This window comes from Papio anubis, chromosome 11 (genome assembly GCF_008728515.1).
Source record: "Papio anubis isolate 15944 chromosome 11, Panubis1.0, whole genome shotgun sequence".
NCBI lineage: Eukaryota > Metazoa > Chordata > Mammalia > Primates > Cercopithecidae > Papio > Papio anubis.
In genome coordinates this window covers 75,738,450-75,754,708 of record NC_044986.1, presented here as the reverse complement: position 1 = coordinate 75,754,708, position 16,259 = coordinate 75,738,450, and the positions used below count along the sequence as shown (strand labels likewise).

The 16,259-nt window shown below is 54.4% G+C and overlaps 1 protein-coding gene across 3 annotated transcripts in view; it reads right to left on the bottom strand.

Annotated features, from left to right (window-relative positions):
* Positions 1 to 16,259, bottom strand: part of ZMIZ1 (zinc finger MIZ-type containing 1) — a 241,379-nt gene that overhangs the window by 188,833 nt on the left and 36,287 nt on the right. For all 3 annotated transcript variants that reach the window (XM_031652325.1, XM_003903718.5, XM_009214522.4), the window contains exon 2: positions 2,437 to 2,546. The gene's annotated coding sequence lies outside the window, so the exon portion shown is untranslated. The remainder of the gene's footprint in view (positions 1 to 2,436; positions 2,547 to 16,259) is intronic.

The window sequence follows — 16,259 nt, the reverse complement described above, 5'->3', positions numbered from 1 at the left end:
TGCAAGAAAATGGCAAATATGCCTGCAAATACTAGGTCAGAAATAAAGCCCAGATAATCCCAGAAGCCTCCTTGGGAACCCCCTCTAACATGGAGGGGCTCTCTGGGAAGGAGGGAGGGAAAGGAAAAGGAAATGTTGAATTGAGGAGGGTACAGTGTGGTTAATAAGCACCCAATCCTGGCTGTGCTACTTCCTGACTGAGTGGCCTGCCCTCTCTGAGCCTCATTTTCCTCATTTGCAAAGTGGGTAATAAATGACCTATCCCTGAAGGGAGATCATGGGAGAAAAGAGCATAAATGTTCACATCTGATGACCTGGATCTGAAGCCCAGCTCCAACACGCATGAGCAGGTGTCCCTGAGAACCTCGCCTACATTTATTGTGCCTCGATTTCCTCATCTGGAAATTGCTCGGTAAGACCTTCTTCTCAGGCTTCTCAAGGGGATTTAGAGAACTCACGGAGGCAATGTGCCAGTCTTTTGGCAGGGAGGCAAATGTGGTTGCTGTACCAAAGCTGGGCACTGCAGGCTCCCAACTCCTCAGGAGTCAACAGGGAAGTGCAGGTGGGAAAGCGGGAGCAGGGATGACACAGACCCCCACCACCTTGGGGGAGGCAGGCAGGGTGGACTGTCATGCCCATGATTCAGAGAGTACCAAGGCCCCAGGGGATGAGAAGCCTGGAGAGCAACAGCCCCAGCATCCCTACTCTGCCCGTAACCTATTTTCTTCTCATGAGACTACTAGCTTCAATTTGTTGAAGCCCTGCAGAGTGCCCAAAATTGCTCTCCACAATCATACAGCAGCCTCTCGTCCTTGCGGCCACCGTATAGGAGGTGGACGGGGACGATTCCTGTTTCTAGATGGGGAATGAGGCCCAGAGAGGGCAAGGGCTTGTCCATGGTCAGTCGCATGGCTGGCCCGCAAGCCCCAACACCCTCCCCAACATACACACAAACAGAGCTCCAGCTCAGCCTCGGCCCAGGCTGCCCAGAGCCTCCCAGGACCTACTGGAAGCTTCTGCTGGTGCAGAGCTATCGACCTCTGAATTGCCTCTTCTTGTTGGAACGCACCCTGCATTGTGTGTGCGTGGATATGCAGCCCTGTGTGTGTGAGAATGCTGTGTGCTTGTGAGAGTTTGGGCTCGTGTATGTGTGTAGTTCCAACAGGAGTTTGTGAATATGTATGTGAGCATGCAAGTGCATGCAAGTGTTATCTGTGTGCACTTACATGGCATGCAGAAGCAACGTCTATGTACACGTTTGTGAGGCAGTGCGCATTTGCACGTCTGTATTATCTGTGCACTCACCACCATTCATGTCTGTATGTGCATGCACATCCTGCCAGGTTCTGCTCCATCTACTGCTTCTGTCTCCCCATACTGTAACTCACTTGGGGTCACCTCCCCAGAATTCTCCCCCCCAGCCTCTGAACCCTCTCCACACCACTGCTACGGGGCTTGCCACATCATCGGGATCTTTCTGTTTCTCCATGGAGCAGAGACTGGGACAGGCCCCTTTCCCTTGCACTGCAGTGGGTGCCTAATCCAGGAGTTGGCACACAGTGTTTAATACAAGCTTAGGAAAACCAACGTGAGGTGCAGAGGGAAAGAAAGCCTTATCCAGCCTACACACCCCTCCTCTAGAGGGCGCCCTGGCTGCCACCTCAGAGGTACCTGGAGACCAGGCCTGGTCCCTGCCGCATCACATCACATGTGATGTCATGACTGCAGACCCACGAGGAGCCTGTCATCTGGTAAGAGCCCCCCTCCCTTTTTCTTGAGTTGGGACAGGATCCGGCACTTCTGAAGACACCCATAATTGCCCAGATCCCCACCCCCAAGAAGAAGCTAGGAGCAAGGCCAGAGGCAGAGTAGGCCAGGGGGGCAGTGCCTGGCACACTGGAGCCACACAGACCTGGACTTGAACCCTAGGCTCAGCTAGGTGTGCCGCCTGGGGCAAGTTAACGTCCTGAGTGAGGTTCAGTTTTCTCACATGTACAATGCTGGTGATTACAGCATGCCCTCATAAGGCTGCTGTGATGCTGAAAGAAGTAACAACTCTACAGTACTTCGCACAGTACCCAGAATACAGCTAAGTGCTTGTTGGGTTAGAGGATATCATTACTGTTATTTCCATAGACTAGAGTAGAAAGCTGAGGCCCTCTAGAAGGAAAGGGCTACCCAAGGCTACACTGAGAGTTGGCTGCAGAATAAAATCCAATGTCTAGGTCCCAGGTCAGGACACTCACAACCTTCCTCTGTGTGGTTTCCTTTGAGAGGAAAAGGCCAGGGAACAAATAAAGACTGAGAAAGAAGCCCCACCCCTCCCCAGCCCTCTGGACCCCTGAAACAGCACCATGCACTCTGGGTGGCCCATACTCCCTGTCTGCCCCACATCAGCAGGTGCATAGCACCAGAGGGCCAGCCCATCTTACTCACCTGCTCAGGCCTCCGCCGAAGGACCAGGACTCAAGTCTGCTGAGAGTGTCTGGAGGACGAGGCAGCAGCCCCAGCAGCAGTACGAAATCAGAATACAGCTGCCGTGAGTCCTGTGGGAGACAAGAAAGGGGACAGTGAGCTCCACGCTCTGACCCTGCGGGCAGCCCCTCACCCACATCACGGACCTCTAGGTCCTTGCTGCCATCTCCTGGAAGATGGAACTGGCCCACCAACATGGAGCTACCCTAGACACTGGATACCGCCCCGCCACTGCCAAATAAAGGTCGCAGCTCCTGAATGGCACATTCGAAGCCCCAGCTCCGGCCAGGCAGCCCTGCAGCCCTGAAAGCCACAGACCACAGCAGCAGCCAAACCTGCCCGCCCACCACTGGGTTCCAGTCAGCCCAGCCTCCCAGAGCCCCTGGCTCCGGCCTTGGCACACGCTGGGTGCCCCGATCAGAGCTCTTCTCCCCACTTCTCTGTCTTTCAAGGGCCCCTGGCCTTCAAGACTCTGCTCAAGTGCTTCCGTGGAGCCCACTCCCACCTGCCCCTCCTTGCTCGTTCGTCTCCAGTGGGCTGTGCACCTGGCCAACCCTGCCTCCTCCCGCTTCCCACCGGACACTCTCCCGCTCCAGGCCCAGCTCCTGGACATTGGGAGTGAGGTCTAGTTTCTCTCTGTCCTCTGAACTGGTTAACAAAGACCACAAAGACTCCTTGATGGAGGAATGGTGCCGTGAAGGTGTGCAGTGAACAAACAGAACAACATAGGACGACTGAAGGCAGGAGGCCTCCCCGCATCCCTTCCTCTGTTCAATTCTAGAATATGGGGTCAGGTTGATGAGAAGAAAGAGACTTGGTGAGGTTGATACTTTTCTCTGTCATTTTACAAATGAGGAAACTGAGGCCCTGAGAGGGAAAGGGTTCCTCACATGGTGAAAGGCAAGGCTGGAGTGAAGTCCAAACCTCCTCAGGGATGGAAGCAGTGTGGCTGTCTTCCCCCCAGCTCCTGCATTTGCAGACCCCTGGCTTCCCTGACTGTTGAGGGTCAGGTCAACCATGAAAGGCAGCTTCTGGGAAAAGGAGAAGGCAGTGGGAGGCTTCTGGGGTGGAAAAAGTGCAGCAGGAAAGCTCACGCTCAGAAAAGAGGGATCAGCCTCAGGGCTCCACTTCCCCCGACCTGGGGGCCTGAGGCTCAGGGCGGGCAGAGGGGACATCATGGGAAGCCCCTTCCAGTGTCCACAAGATGCACCTCCAGCCCATCTGGGTCTTCTAAAGTCCCCTTCTGCTGGTGGGGCACACACTAGACACTAGTCCCACCACTCTGAAGAACAGTTTGGAAGGGTCTCTTACCCTGTGACCTCTCCCATGACCCAGCAACTCCATGTCCACAGAAAAATGTGCATATGTTCACCAGAAGACATGTGCTAGAATGCTCGTTGCAAGGCAATTCATAACAGTCAGAAAATGAAAACTTCTCAAATGGCCACCAACCACAGAATGGGTCAACTGGTGTTTCCACACAACAAACTGCTGCACAGGCTTGGGAATGAGTGATCTGCAACGTCATCCAACACCACCACGGGTAAATCTTGCAAACATAGTGTTGACTCAAAAAGCCAGGCACAACAGAGAATACACTTAAGAGATCCATTTATATAAAGGTCAAGAAGGGCAAAAAGACTCTACGCTTGTAATAGACGAAATACGGCAGGGTCCTCGGGAGTTCCTCCTATCAAAAGGTGGAGTCTGTTCTCCACCCACTGAGAGCTGGCCTTGAGAGTTGTTTAGATCAATAGGATTCAGTGTGAGTGACATTTTATGAGTTATAGAGACTAGGCCTCAAGAGGTCCTGCCATTTCTACCCTTCCCTCTCTTGGGAGGCTGCAGGCCATGGAGGGAGGTGTCTGTCTTCCTGGAGGGTGGGGAACTCCCCCGGCAACAGCCAGCACCCACTGCCTGTGTGACTGAGGCCATCTGGACCTTCCAGTCCAGCAGACCCTCAAAGGTGACTGGAGCCACATGAGCCGAAGGGAATCGGGGGAGGAGCCGAAGGGAATCGGGGGAGAAGCCCAGCCAAACCACAGAACTGTGAGGTTTCATAAATGGTGTCTGCTTTAAGCCACCAAGTTTTCAGGTGGTGTGCTGGGCAGCAGGAGATAACTCACAGCAGGCTGGAAATCAGGACAGTCAGTATCCTTGAGGCGGCAGTGACTAGAGGGCACAGGGGCTGGTCTGCAAGGTTCTGTTTCTTGATCTGCCTGGCGGCTACAGAAGCATGTGCCCTTCAGGATAATTTGTCAAGCTACAAATGTAGGAGATACACACTTTTCTGCATGGGTGTAACACTTCAATGGGAACTAAAGACAAATCTTTCCATGGCTCTCTGCCCAGGTGAATCAGGTCAGCCCCGCCCTGGCCGGCTGGCCTCTGTAGCCCATCCCCAGCCCTGCAGGCTCTACGTCACTCTTTTGTGCACCTCCACAGGCTGCATCACACCTCCACCCCAGGATGCCCTTCCCCTTCCTACCATGCTCAAGCCTGCAGTCAGGTGGCACCTTCTCCTGGAAGCCCTCCCTGACCTCCCCAGGCCTTGCCTGGGTGTCCATATTCACACAGTTCTCTCTCTGGGGCTGGGTCTTCCCCAGGGTGTGTAAGTCTCTCTTCTGCCTTCCCAGCTCTCAGAGATCTCTAAGCAGAAGCTCTATCACGGTTGGGTGGCACCCCTATTCATCTTTCCCCAGGGTCGAGACACCCCCAGCCATACTGTGAGGGCAGAGCAGGTTTCAGGGGAGAATGGGGGACTGGGATCACAAGATGGGTCAGCTGCCAGTACCCAAAATGGCAATTCTCTCCTGGGGTCCCAGCCTTCTCCCACGGAGATGGAGGGTGGGGCTGAATCTGGGGATGCGGTAAGGGGCTAAGAGTGCAGGGTTTATGGTGGGGATTATACTCCCCATTTTGCAGTAGACCATGATGCCCAGTAAATGTGCGCCACTCCGCCCCTCTTAATTATCTATTAAAACAAAATTGGGAGACCCATGGTAGTAGTATAATGCTACACCCTCTGGCAAAACAATGCGAACTGCTGGGCAGACAGAAGGAAGAGCTGTAATGCCAGACAAAGTCTGGGCATCGGCTCCACCAAAATCCTTCCACGTATTGACTCCATGAATTGTCCATCAGCCCCGAGTGACTGAGAAGGCGGAAGCCCTCCCACGTCCGACCTCAGGTGAGTGACTGGCTGGGGCCTCAGCTGATCCCTAAAACCAGGGCCTTGGCCTGGCCACCCCTCTAAGGGCCTCTTGCCCCCATATTTGCAGCTCCAGCTCTGTCCTAAATAGATATGTGGCCTCTGGGGAAATCTCTCAGCCCTCAGTTCCCCCCAGTGTCATCTAAGAGCTATGGCTGACACAACGATCTCTGATGAGCCAGTTTTCTCTCCCGTGGGAGGAACGGAGTTCCTGATAGGCCAAGGTGGTGCTCAGGCCCAGCCTCTTTCCGCCTTCCTCAGGGTCCCCACTGTACCGGCGATGATGCTTACCAGCTGTAGGATGATGCAGCCACCTCACGCACTACAGGCAGGCCACAGCACCTGTCACCTTTCTGCCTTCTACCTCCAGGACCTTTTGCTAAGAGAGGAAGCTCCTTACCCAGCAGAGAGGCCCAAACAAGCCAGAAAGTGGCGAGGCTGGGAGAGGGAAAGACATCAGATCCCAGGAAACACGGTCTGTCCCATAGCAGAGAAAACTCCAAGCCCACAAGGGCAGCTGGGTAGGTCACAGCCTAACATCAGAAGCAACTCTGGACTAGAGTACGCCTTCCACAAGTGGGTCTGCTACCTTGAGAGGTGGTGAGTACCTCATTCCCAGAGGCATGCAAGCAGAAGGGAGCTGCCACATGGTACTGTGGGTGCTGTAAGCACCAGAACAGAGCTGGACTCTGTAGTTCCCAAACTCCTCTGCTAAGAATCACCTGGGCTGATTGTTAAACCCACAGCTTCCCAGGCCTCTCCCCTGGGAATGGAAGTCTATGGGTCTGGAACACAGCCCAGAAATTTAAATTTTTAGCAAGTCCTCTCGGGTGATGCTCTGCATCTGGAAAGTTTGGGGGAGCACTGGCAGATGACCCTCCAGGTCCCTCTGAGTCCCTCACTCCACTCCACCACCCACACCCCATCTGGAAGACACCACCCGGGCAGCAGCCTTATTGCATCGTTAAAATAAAAATGATTTAGAAGCTTTAGGAGGGGGCAAAGATGTCAGGGGGAGGGGAGATTCTCAGCCCGTGGTGATACCGGCGGCAGCTCCTTCCTAGCCCCCCTGGGCCCCCCAGAGCCATCCAGAAAAAAAGCTTAGCATTTGAGAGGGGGGTGCTGACAGCTGTTCAGCTGCTGCTCAGTGAGGCCCCGGAAAAGCAATTATCTTGCTCTTAGCAGAGAGGAGCTGGCTTTTACCCGCCCCTTCCCTCCCTCCCTTCTCCCTCCCACCTTCACACACACACACACACACACACACACACACACACACGCACACACACTCCCAGGCCAAGATGCTGTGGCTGGCTCTGAACCCGCCTTCCCCCACCCCTAGCCTCCAGATTTCTCCGACTCACTCAACCTCCATCCTCAGAGCACATTTCCAACACTTAAATCATTTAGCCCGCTAAACCGGAGACGGCGAAATGGGTGCTATTTCTTAAAAACATACAGAGAGCGTATTAAATTATTGATAGCCATTAAACAGGGGGAAAAAATTAAACAGCTCTCAGCTCTTATCAATCATTCATGCAGTTTCCACTGGGGTGTTTTCTGGAGAGTGATCACTCTGGCAACCCGGGGAGCCAGCTCTTGCTGGGCAGGGAAGGCTGCCGCTGCATGGAAACGGAGGGGGCCACCCCAGTCCCCAGCAGTCAGCGGGGCAGCACTGCCCTCAGAGGGGATCAGGGGCAGGGGTCGGGCAGGCAAGTCAGCCTCTCTCCATTTGCAAACTCCCACCTCCTCTTCACCACACCATTAACAAAGGGAAACTCCAGCACCGCCTTCAGGAACCCCCTTAATTAAATCCAGCCTGCTTTTATTGAGCTGATACTACACATCAGGCCTGTAAGACCCACAAAGAAAAAAGCCTCAAGGCACCCACTCAGGCGAACGGGCTCCAAACGTGAATATACTACACTGTGACAGGAGCCGTCAATGGAGAGGGGGCTCAGAGGAAAGGGGGGCAGCCTTGGCCAGAGTAGGGGGCCAGGGAAGTCTTCACCAAAAAAGTCATTCTTGTGTAAATTCTTGGAGGGGGAGCAGAAAATCACCCAGACAACGAGTTGGAAAGGGCATTCTAGAAAAAGGGAATAGAATAACTCAGGCAAAAGCACAGCCTAGCGCGGTGCCTGTATCTCAGCACCCACCCTGCCAACAACAGCCTGTGGGGTGGGGGCCTGGGCACAGGAAGTGGAGTGTGGAGCAGCTGGAACTTCAGCCTCTCCTCCAGGCACTGGTCATATTAAGGCCAGGCCAGGGGAGGGAAGCACAAGGCCAGGACCCTCCAGGTGTGGATGGGCAGGAGGTTGGGGTTCACCCCAGCTGCCCGGGCAGCAGCACCTCCACCCCCGCATGGCAGATCCATTTCCTGGCTCTGACTCAGGACACCTAAGCCAGTGTGACGCAGACCACGGAGGCTGCAGGCCCAGTATGCTGCCGGTCTCTCGGCCACAGACAAGCCTGGCAGAGCTGCTCAGGAGACAGGCTCCCTCCTACCACTAAGCCATGCCAAGGACCTCGGCACCAGAGCTGTGGGAGCCAGCAGACACCTGATACCACCCAGCCTCGCCGCACAGGGACCATCCACAACCAGAGGCCACTTGAGGCTCCGAAGCCAGGCCTGTCCCTGCCCTGGTATACAGGGCCAGCTCTGTATGCTGAAAGCTGTTCAGAAGCCCTCACTTGCTGCCTTGTTCAGAGCCCAGGAGATCAGGAGCTCAGGATCTCAGGAGCTGGGAGCCAGGAGCCAGGAGGAGGCCCTGCCAAGTGTTGATAGCACCCTCGCCAGAGAAAGCTGCTGTCACAGGGAAACATTCTGGGGAGAGTGGTTGTTTACCACCAACGCCTGGGACCGTCAAGAAATAATCAGAAGAAATTAAATTTGCTAAGTTGTGAAAGATATAAAGGAACCCTCCCTCCCCAAACACCCAGACATTTTGACCTGGACAATCAGGCTGCTCTCTTTTGACCTGGTTTGGGGGAAATGTCCTTAGATCTGCAGGAATGGGTGGGTGGTGGGATATGTGCAATCAGCCCGGATTGGGAGACTGGGTCCTCAGTTCTGCCTGGGCTCTGCCATCAACCCTCCCCTCTCTGGACCTCGTCTGCTCCTCTCCTCTGTACAGGGACAGATACACATTCCAGGCTTCTTCAGCCATGCTGATATTACAGGGCAGAGGTGGCTTCCAGGCAGCCTGTCCACAGAGCCTGCCAGGAACATGGGGTTCCTGAAGCCTACCCCAACACCTCTGCTATGCTCACCCGAGGACTTTCGGTGATGGAGCCCAGTGGGTCTGAAGTCATCAGCCATTTCCCTGCTCCCTCACACACCTGTGCTCACACCTGAATTGCTACATGTAACCCCCTCCCTTTAGTTCAGCCTCCACACAGGTACAGGACCCGTGCCGAGCGTGGGTCCAACCTGGCACAGAGCAGGCTGTCAAGGAAGGTCTGCTGACCAGCAGAATCAAGACAGGAACGGGCAAGCGACCCTACAACCCAAACTGAACACACCTGTCCCCGACTCAGGTACTAGCCCTGACTCCCCACTGCCAGCACATCCCACTGCCAAATTTTCAAGTCCTGCAAGTCCTTCACTTGTGAGTTGTGTCCACACTTCTAGAAGTCTCTCACACCCTCTACACTCCAGCCATACCACAATTACTCAGTGTTCCCTGGATGTTCATGCCCCCGGGCCTTTGCATATGCCATCACTTTTTCAACCCAGCCAAGTCCTACTCTGGGTCAAGTTCTAACTCCCCATTTGTAACTGTCGCAACACTTTACACTAAACTGAATTCTGTTCATATTTGTTCCAAACACTCAAACAAACCACCCCAGCCCCCAGCCTGCAGCCCCCGATCAGCTCTTCCTAATGGCTAACCTACATCACACCTGCTGTACTTTAAAAAACCATTCCCTGGATAGTGGGTGAGACGTTCTCAGCCAAGTATAAGTAAGACTGTATTCTTGGAGCTCCCTAAACTGAGGGAAGGGGCAAGCTTGGGAATTTCCAGGCAAAGCCAGCAGAAATTGGCCACAAATGAATCATTAACTCTCAAGTCGAGAGCTCCGAGTAGCTGGTGCCAAGGTCTCAGGCTCTGGCCTGTGTGGGCCCACTTGGCCTCCCTTGGCTCAGGCCTGAGGGTGCACATCCCCCATCACCCCCACCCCCTGGCCATCTGCTTCATCCCACAGCCACTGGCCACTGAGAGCAAAGACTGGGTGGCCAGGGCAGGCCAAATGTCTGATGGGAGAGGGCACGCCTTTCCCCAGGAATGACTCCAAACTTTTGCCCACACTCTTCTCTCCTTCTGGAATGCTATCCCTTCCAGTGAGCTAAATCCTCTTTGTCCTTCAAGGACTGGCTCCAGCCTGGCCTGCCTCCTCCCTTGCCTGCCCACCTGGGCCCCATGACCTCCGAGCCCCTGCAGCCCTGCCTGTGTCTACCAGCTGTCTCCTCCCTGCCCTGGCCTGGGTGCCAGGGCCTTGTTTCTTCAGTGAAGCCCCTGCTAGGATGGGGACATTTCATGCTCTACTGGACCCTAGCAGCTATCATGAAGTTGGGCACAGACTGGGAAGCCCACCGGTGATGGGGACTGCTCATGGGCTCTGTGCACAGGGGCCCTGGTGGTGGTCAGCCCAGGAGCTGGGCAAGGGGAGCAGGTGGGCTGGCAGCCATCTGCATAACTGTGCAAGGAGGCCCTGGCTGCCAGTGGCCACCCCATCTGGAAGCACAGGTGAGTGCACGGCAGATGATGTATTGATACCTGTAACTGGGATACCTGTTAATGAGGTATCATCTGTGTTTCCAGACTTCATGTCCATCGGTCACGAAGTTCATGAGTTTAAGCCCTTCTTCCAGGCAGCTTAGAAGAACTATGGTGAAACTGGAAGCCCCAGACGGCAGTGTTGGCAGTGGGGGCTGCAGTCCTCACCTAGCTCAGGTAAGACACCATGTTCCCCTGTGGGCCTTCTTTCGGAGCCTCTGAGCTAGGTGCGGTGCAGCCACCATGTGGTTCAAAAGAGATGGGTAAATGTAACCACTGGCTTCCCACTGTGGGGCTGGGTGGCTGCAGGGGGCACAGCATTCAGGGTCCCAGGAGCCAGCTCCTTTGTAGTCCGCCAAAATCAGTACCAACCACCTCCTTCCCCAGGGCACCGCTTTCAGGCTGAGGCTGCCAGTTTTAGCATGGCCCTCCTAATTCCCTGGAAGAAAAGCTTGAACACTTCTTCGGTGGGACGGATGCACATCAAGTCTGGAAACACGGATTAAACCTCATTAATAGGTATCCCAGTGTGATATTAAAGCACCATCCGCCATGCATTCACCTGTCCTTCCAGACCAAGTGGCCACCAGTATGGCAATACGTCCGGAAACAAGAATAACAAATACCACTGATTTGAGCAGCTGCTTTGTGTCAAGCTCTGTGCTTAGCTCCACACACATTTCTCCTGAATTCTCCCACCATGTCAGGAGTAGATACTACTATGAACATGCCTGCTGGAAAGATGAGAAATCCAAGGATAACAGAGACGAAGACGAAGTAACCTTCCTACATCCAAAGCCAGAGGGTGGCAGCATGGGGGTTTGGATGCAGGTATCTGGCCCAGGCCCTGCGTGCCACCCCCAAGCGCCCAGCACCCCTCATCTCCTTTGCTCAGAGCTGGAACAAATGCTATGGGTACCACCCTGCAGCCTTCACTGAACCTTTTTCTCATCTGACCTTCAAAACACTCCGTGAGACCACTGGTGAGGGTCATTATTGCCATTTTACAGATGGGGAGACTAAGGGCTGCTGGGGGAAGGAACTTCTCTAGCAGTTTCTGCACCCCTTTTGTCCTCACAATAACTCCATGAGGTGGCTGTTGCTAAGACCATTTTGCAGGTGGGAAAACACTGAGGATGGGAGAGGCAGAGGGGCTGTCTAGAGCCTGGATTTGTGCACCGGGCTGCCTGACTCTTGACTGGGCTTCTTCCATGACCCAGGGCTGTCCTCAAGGCCTGGCACAGAATATGGGCGAGTGCGTGGGCATGGGGGGGAGAAATAAAGGCTGGATCAGGAACCCAGTGTGGGGACCTGGGGGTGGGCGCCACATCCCTCCCTCCCAGCCTCCCCTCTCCAGCACCATCCATATGGAGGTGGGGTGGAGATGCTGAGGACAGATGAGGCTACCTCCCCAGTTCCTTCAGGACTCCTGGGCTGGGGCACTCTATACTCATTTACAATGACAGAGAGTCTTATCCACGAGCCTAATGATCAGGCGGGGGCAGTCAAGCCATGCTGGGCACTGGGTGTGTGTTGCACGCAAGGATGTGAGTGTCGACAACACCCATAGTGAAAAAGACAGGATGAGGTGGCAGCTGCATGCCCACACGTGTGCACACAGACACATGCACACAGGTGCACATGCACAGAGGCGTGTACACCCCTCAATGCATATCCACACTGGGACACACACAGGACAGCGAACAGACATCCACTTCCCAGAACCACAAAGAGATCAACACAGAGAGACGCAGCCCAGAGGACATAGGCACACGGATGCCTGCAGAGTGCAGGCAGACACACACATGTGTGCACCTGGGCACACCTGTGCTCATCTGCACACAGGCCCAGAGCAGCACACACCTGCATGCTGGGCTAACACAGCTGATGGGCTGTGGGCAGGGATGTGGACAGCCTCAGATGCACACAGAGCATGTGGGCCTGGGCGTGCCTACCCAGGCATGGGTCTGGGTGCATGCATGTGAGCCTTGGTGGTGGTCAGCCTCAGGAGCCAGGCAGGGGAGCAGGTGGGCTGGCAGCAAGGTGGGCTTGCAGAATTGTGCAAGAAGCCCCTCACTGCCTCTGTGCTGATGGAGTCAGGCCCGTCCAAAACAGCCCCATAAATCAGGACGCTGCCTGCTGCAAGCATTTACATCACTGTCCCCGGGATGCAGAGCTTAGAACAGAGAAGCAGCCGACCTCAGGCCCTGCTCCCCGATCTGTGTGCATTACGGGGAGATGGTTGGTATTTGGCATTCCTTCCACCCAAGGCCACCTCCCCACCCTTACCCTAATCAGGCCCCCTGTCCTGCTAGCCCACTATGTCCTGCCTCTCTCAGGCCTTTCTTCCCCATCCCACCTTTCTTCCTCATCCCACCTTTCTTCCTTCACTTTCAGCCTGAGATCTCAAAGTGCACCACCAGCCTGAGCACCACCATCCCATCCCCAGTGCTGAAAGTTTCTCCCAGCAATCAGCACCCTAGGACCTAGGTATGGGTGGGTGGGGTGAAGAGTCCATTTCCAGACAGCAACACTCCAGGTGGTTATCAGATCCAAGATCTGAGCTGGGGTTCATACCCAGCTCCACCTCGGATGAGTCCCGCCACCCTTTCTCCCAGCCTCACTTCCCCTGTCTGTAAAGTGGGGACTGGAATGGGCCCTCCCAGGACTGCTTGTCCTGAGGATCTGCTGCCTAGGGAAAAGCTCCTCTGTGGATGCTGATTAATTATGACTATTAATAATACAACCATCTGTATCTCACAGTGGAGCGAGGATGATTAAAACTGGGCCCTATGCCCCAGTGGCAGAATAAATGGGTCTCCGGGTGGGCTTGGGTGTCAACACTAGCCTGGAAGCAGATTGCTGGTGACTGTGTTGGGAGGGGCTCTTTATACTGCACAGACAGATGCTGAGAGGAAGGACGGAAAGGCAGGCAGGCAGAAAGAAGGTGGGGAGCTGGCCTACCAGACGACGAACAATAGACAATTACCCCATGCCAGGGCTCTCAGGCAGGACTCTGTGCCTGCCCCTGGGACAAAGCAACTGGGTCTTTTCACCTCTTCTCAACTCCACTGCCACCCTACAACACAGCCCAGAAGTTCCAGCTGCTGGAGGTAGTGAGGGGGTAGGCATGAGTGCCATCCTCTGTCCAGAGAAGTTTTGGAGGCTGCTATCTGCCAGGGTCAGGCCAGTGTCCTCCCTGCCTCCTGCAAGCTCTGCTCCAAGTAGCGTCCACGGATGGAGGAGCCTTTCTGAATGCCTCCGAGTAGTGTGGACGCAATGGAGATGGTCCCTCCTCCCACTGCGCAGCGGGGCCCAGTGCACCTCTGACCTCACCCATCCACTTGAACGCTCTTTCATAGCGAACACATCTGCCTCCCACCTCGCATTCACCAGACTGTGAGCTGCTCTGACCAATCCACCTCTGAGAACACCACCGGCGTCCCCCCAGAACCCTCACCTGAGCCAGACACTGGTAACCCAGTAATCCTCACAACAGTCCCATGTGTGTTTACACTCATTTTATCAATGAAGAAACTGAAGCATAGAGAGAGAAAGGAACTCACCAAAATTCACATGGCCAGGAAGTAGTTGAAATGCAAAGCATGCTGTTTGACTCCTGAGGTCTAACCCACCAGGCTATAAAAGCTGACTGAATGAATGAGGCTTAAATAGCAGGATGCAGAAAGTTTTGAGCTTTGTAAGTGGACACCAAAGTGGCCAGAAGATGGGTGTCACGGGTTCAGGCCAGATGTCTGTATTAACTGGCTGTGTGGCCTCAAGCCAGTCACTTGCTCACTCTGGCCTTCAATTCCCTCCCCTGAAAAAAGTGAACAAATGGAGCTGCTCCATCCCCTGGCCAGATGCAAAGGCAATGGAAGAGTGAGTGCTCTGAAAATGATCAAAGCGCATGATCATGAGGGCTATACCCACAGCAGCCAGGAACTTCCAAAGCGGAGCCCAAACGCCTGTTCAGGCAGGGGCACTCAAGAACAATAGATGAAGGATCTGAAACCAGGGCTGTCCTAGAAAATCTGGGGCACTCGGCCACCTGCACGATGCCTGTAGTGAGGTAGTATTACATGGGCTGCCGCCAAGCCAGGCGGAAGCACCTCTCCAGTCCCATTTGTCGATCATTCTTGGGTCTCATCAACACATTTACTGGGTACCGACCCCGCATCCAGCCCTGGCAGGGAGGGGGTATGGAATGCACAAAGGTTTCCTAAACTCAAGGGCTGAGTGTTGACCCTCCAGGGCCTGCAATGTGGTTGGGGGATGCCCCCTTGCACAATAGGCAAAGATCGGCCTAGGAGCATCTGCTAAGTCCCTATAGGATTATCAGGGCCTAATCACCCACTGATCGCCAGACTGGGTGCTGGCGATGCAATGGGGGCAGGATCTAGCCACAGGCTTGGGGGAGCACGTGAGTCACAAATAAAGGCCTGTGTGCCCCCAGGCTTCCTTCTCACACCCATGGCAGGCAGTATCAATTGGTCCCCACACGCTCTTATAGAGCTCCTTGTAGCCTCAGAATTGCTACTCCTTATAGCACTCCAGGCTGTCACTCCCAGGCAGAGCATAAAACAAAACCTACAGCACTTGAAGTCCCTGTTAGTGGAGCAACTACTACATTCTGCTGGGGTCGGCCACGTCTGGGAGAGCTAAGGTCTTGGTCTCCGGCCTAGGAGATAGCAGCTGGCTGGTGTCAAGCTTAGACCCTCAGTTTGGGAACTTCAATGGAGAGGCACAGAGGGCCTGGGGGTGGGGGGATTTGGTTTTGCTGCAGAATCCCAGCTTCATGGCCAAGACTCTCCACGACAGTGGGTTCCCTTGGCCCGGATGCCAGGATGGGGCTTTCTGTAGCCCCGCCGTGTTAGGGAGTGTGGTGGTCACCTCTGGGTATTGTGCAATCGGAAGACAATTTACCAAAATGTCCCTCCTGCAACCCCTCCCCACCCATTCCTTCTACAAGGGCACAGAAATCAGTGAGCACTTAGGGGAAGGACAGTTTGCAGAGCCCCTCACATTTCCTCCCCATCTTCCTGATGTTTGTCATTTCCTTCTGCCATCAAAACTGCCATTAGCTTAACAATCAATTCACAACTTTTGCATAAATACATTTATTTGTAAAAGAACTTTATAATACTACCTTAAACACAAAATTAGCCTCACTCACCAAGGATAGAAGTGAAACACAAAATCAAATACAAGGAGAACAAACAATGGCATTGTTTTGCTGCCTGCCTGCTGGAGGCTCTGGGTCCTGCAGGTGCTCTCTGTTGAAAAGGGACACCAGCAAGTATCCAGTCCCTGGGGGCTGTCCTTGACACAGACAGCCAGAGGGCTAGAGGGGACTGGGGGCGGAGGGGTTTTCTCAATCCTGATTAACGTGAACTCCTGAATGCCAGTGGTCATTTTTGTTTACCTTTGAGGAGCAGAAAGAAGCTCAGTTCAGTGGCGCTCTCAGGATCAAGGCAGCCTGTACCAGATCTGTTACACAGAAGAGGCTCAGAGAGGTGGGCCCGCTGGCCCCAGGTAACACAGCAGTGAGTGGCCAAACCCGGCTTCCGACCCTGGTCTCTTGCCTGAGCACAAGGTCTCTCTTCGCTGTCACCGCCTTCTTTATGCCACACGGAGGCACTTAGGCAGAGCAGAGTCGCTGTGACCTGCGTCTGGCACGGTAACAGTTTTTACACCTGAGGTTAACAGCTGTGATTTAAGAGGTTATTTGTCTAAATTTTCGGGAATCAGTTTCTCAGGGAGGAGACAACTAACACATTGGGCTTGGGAAGCTAGTC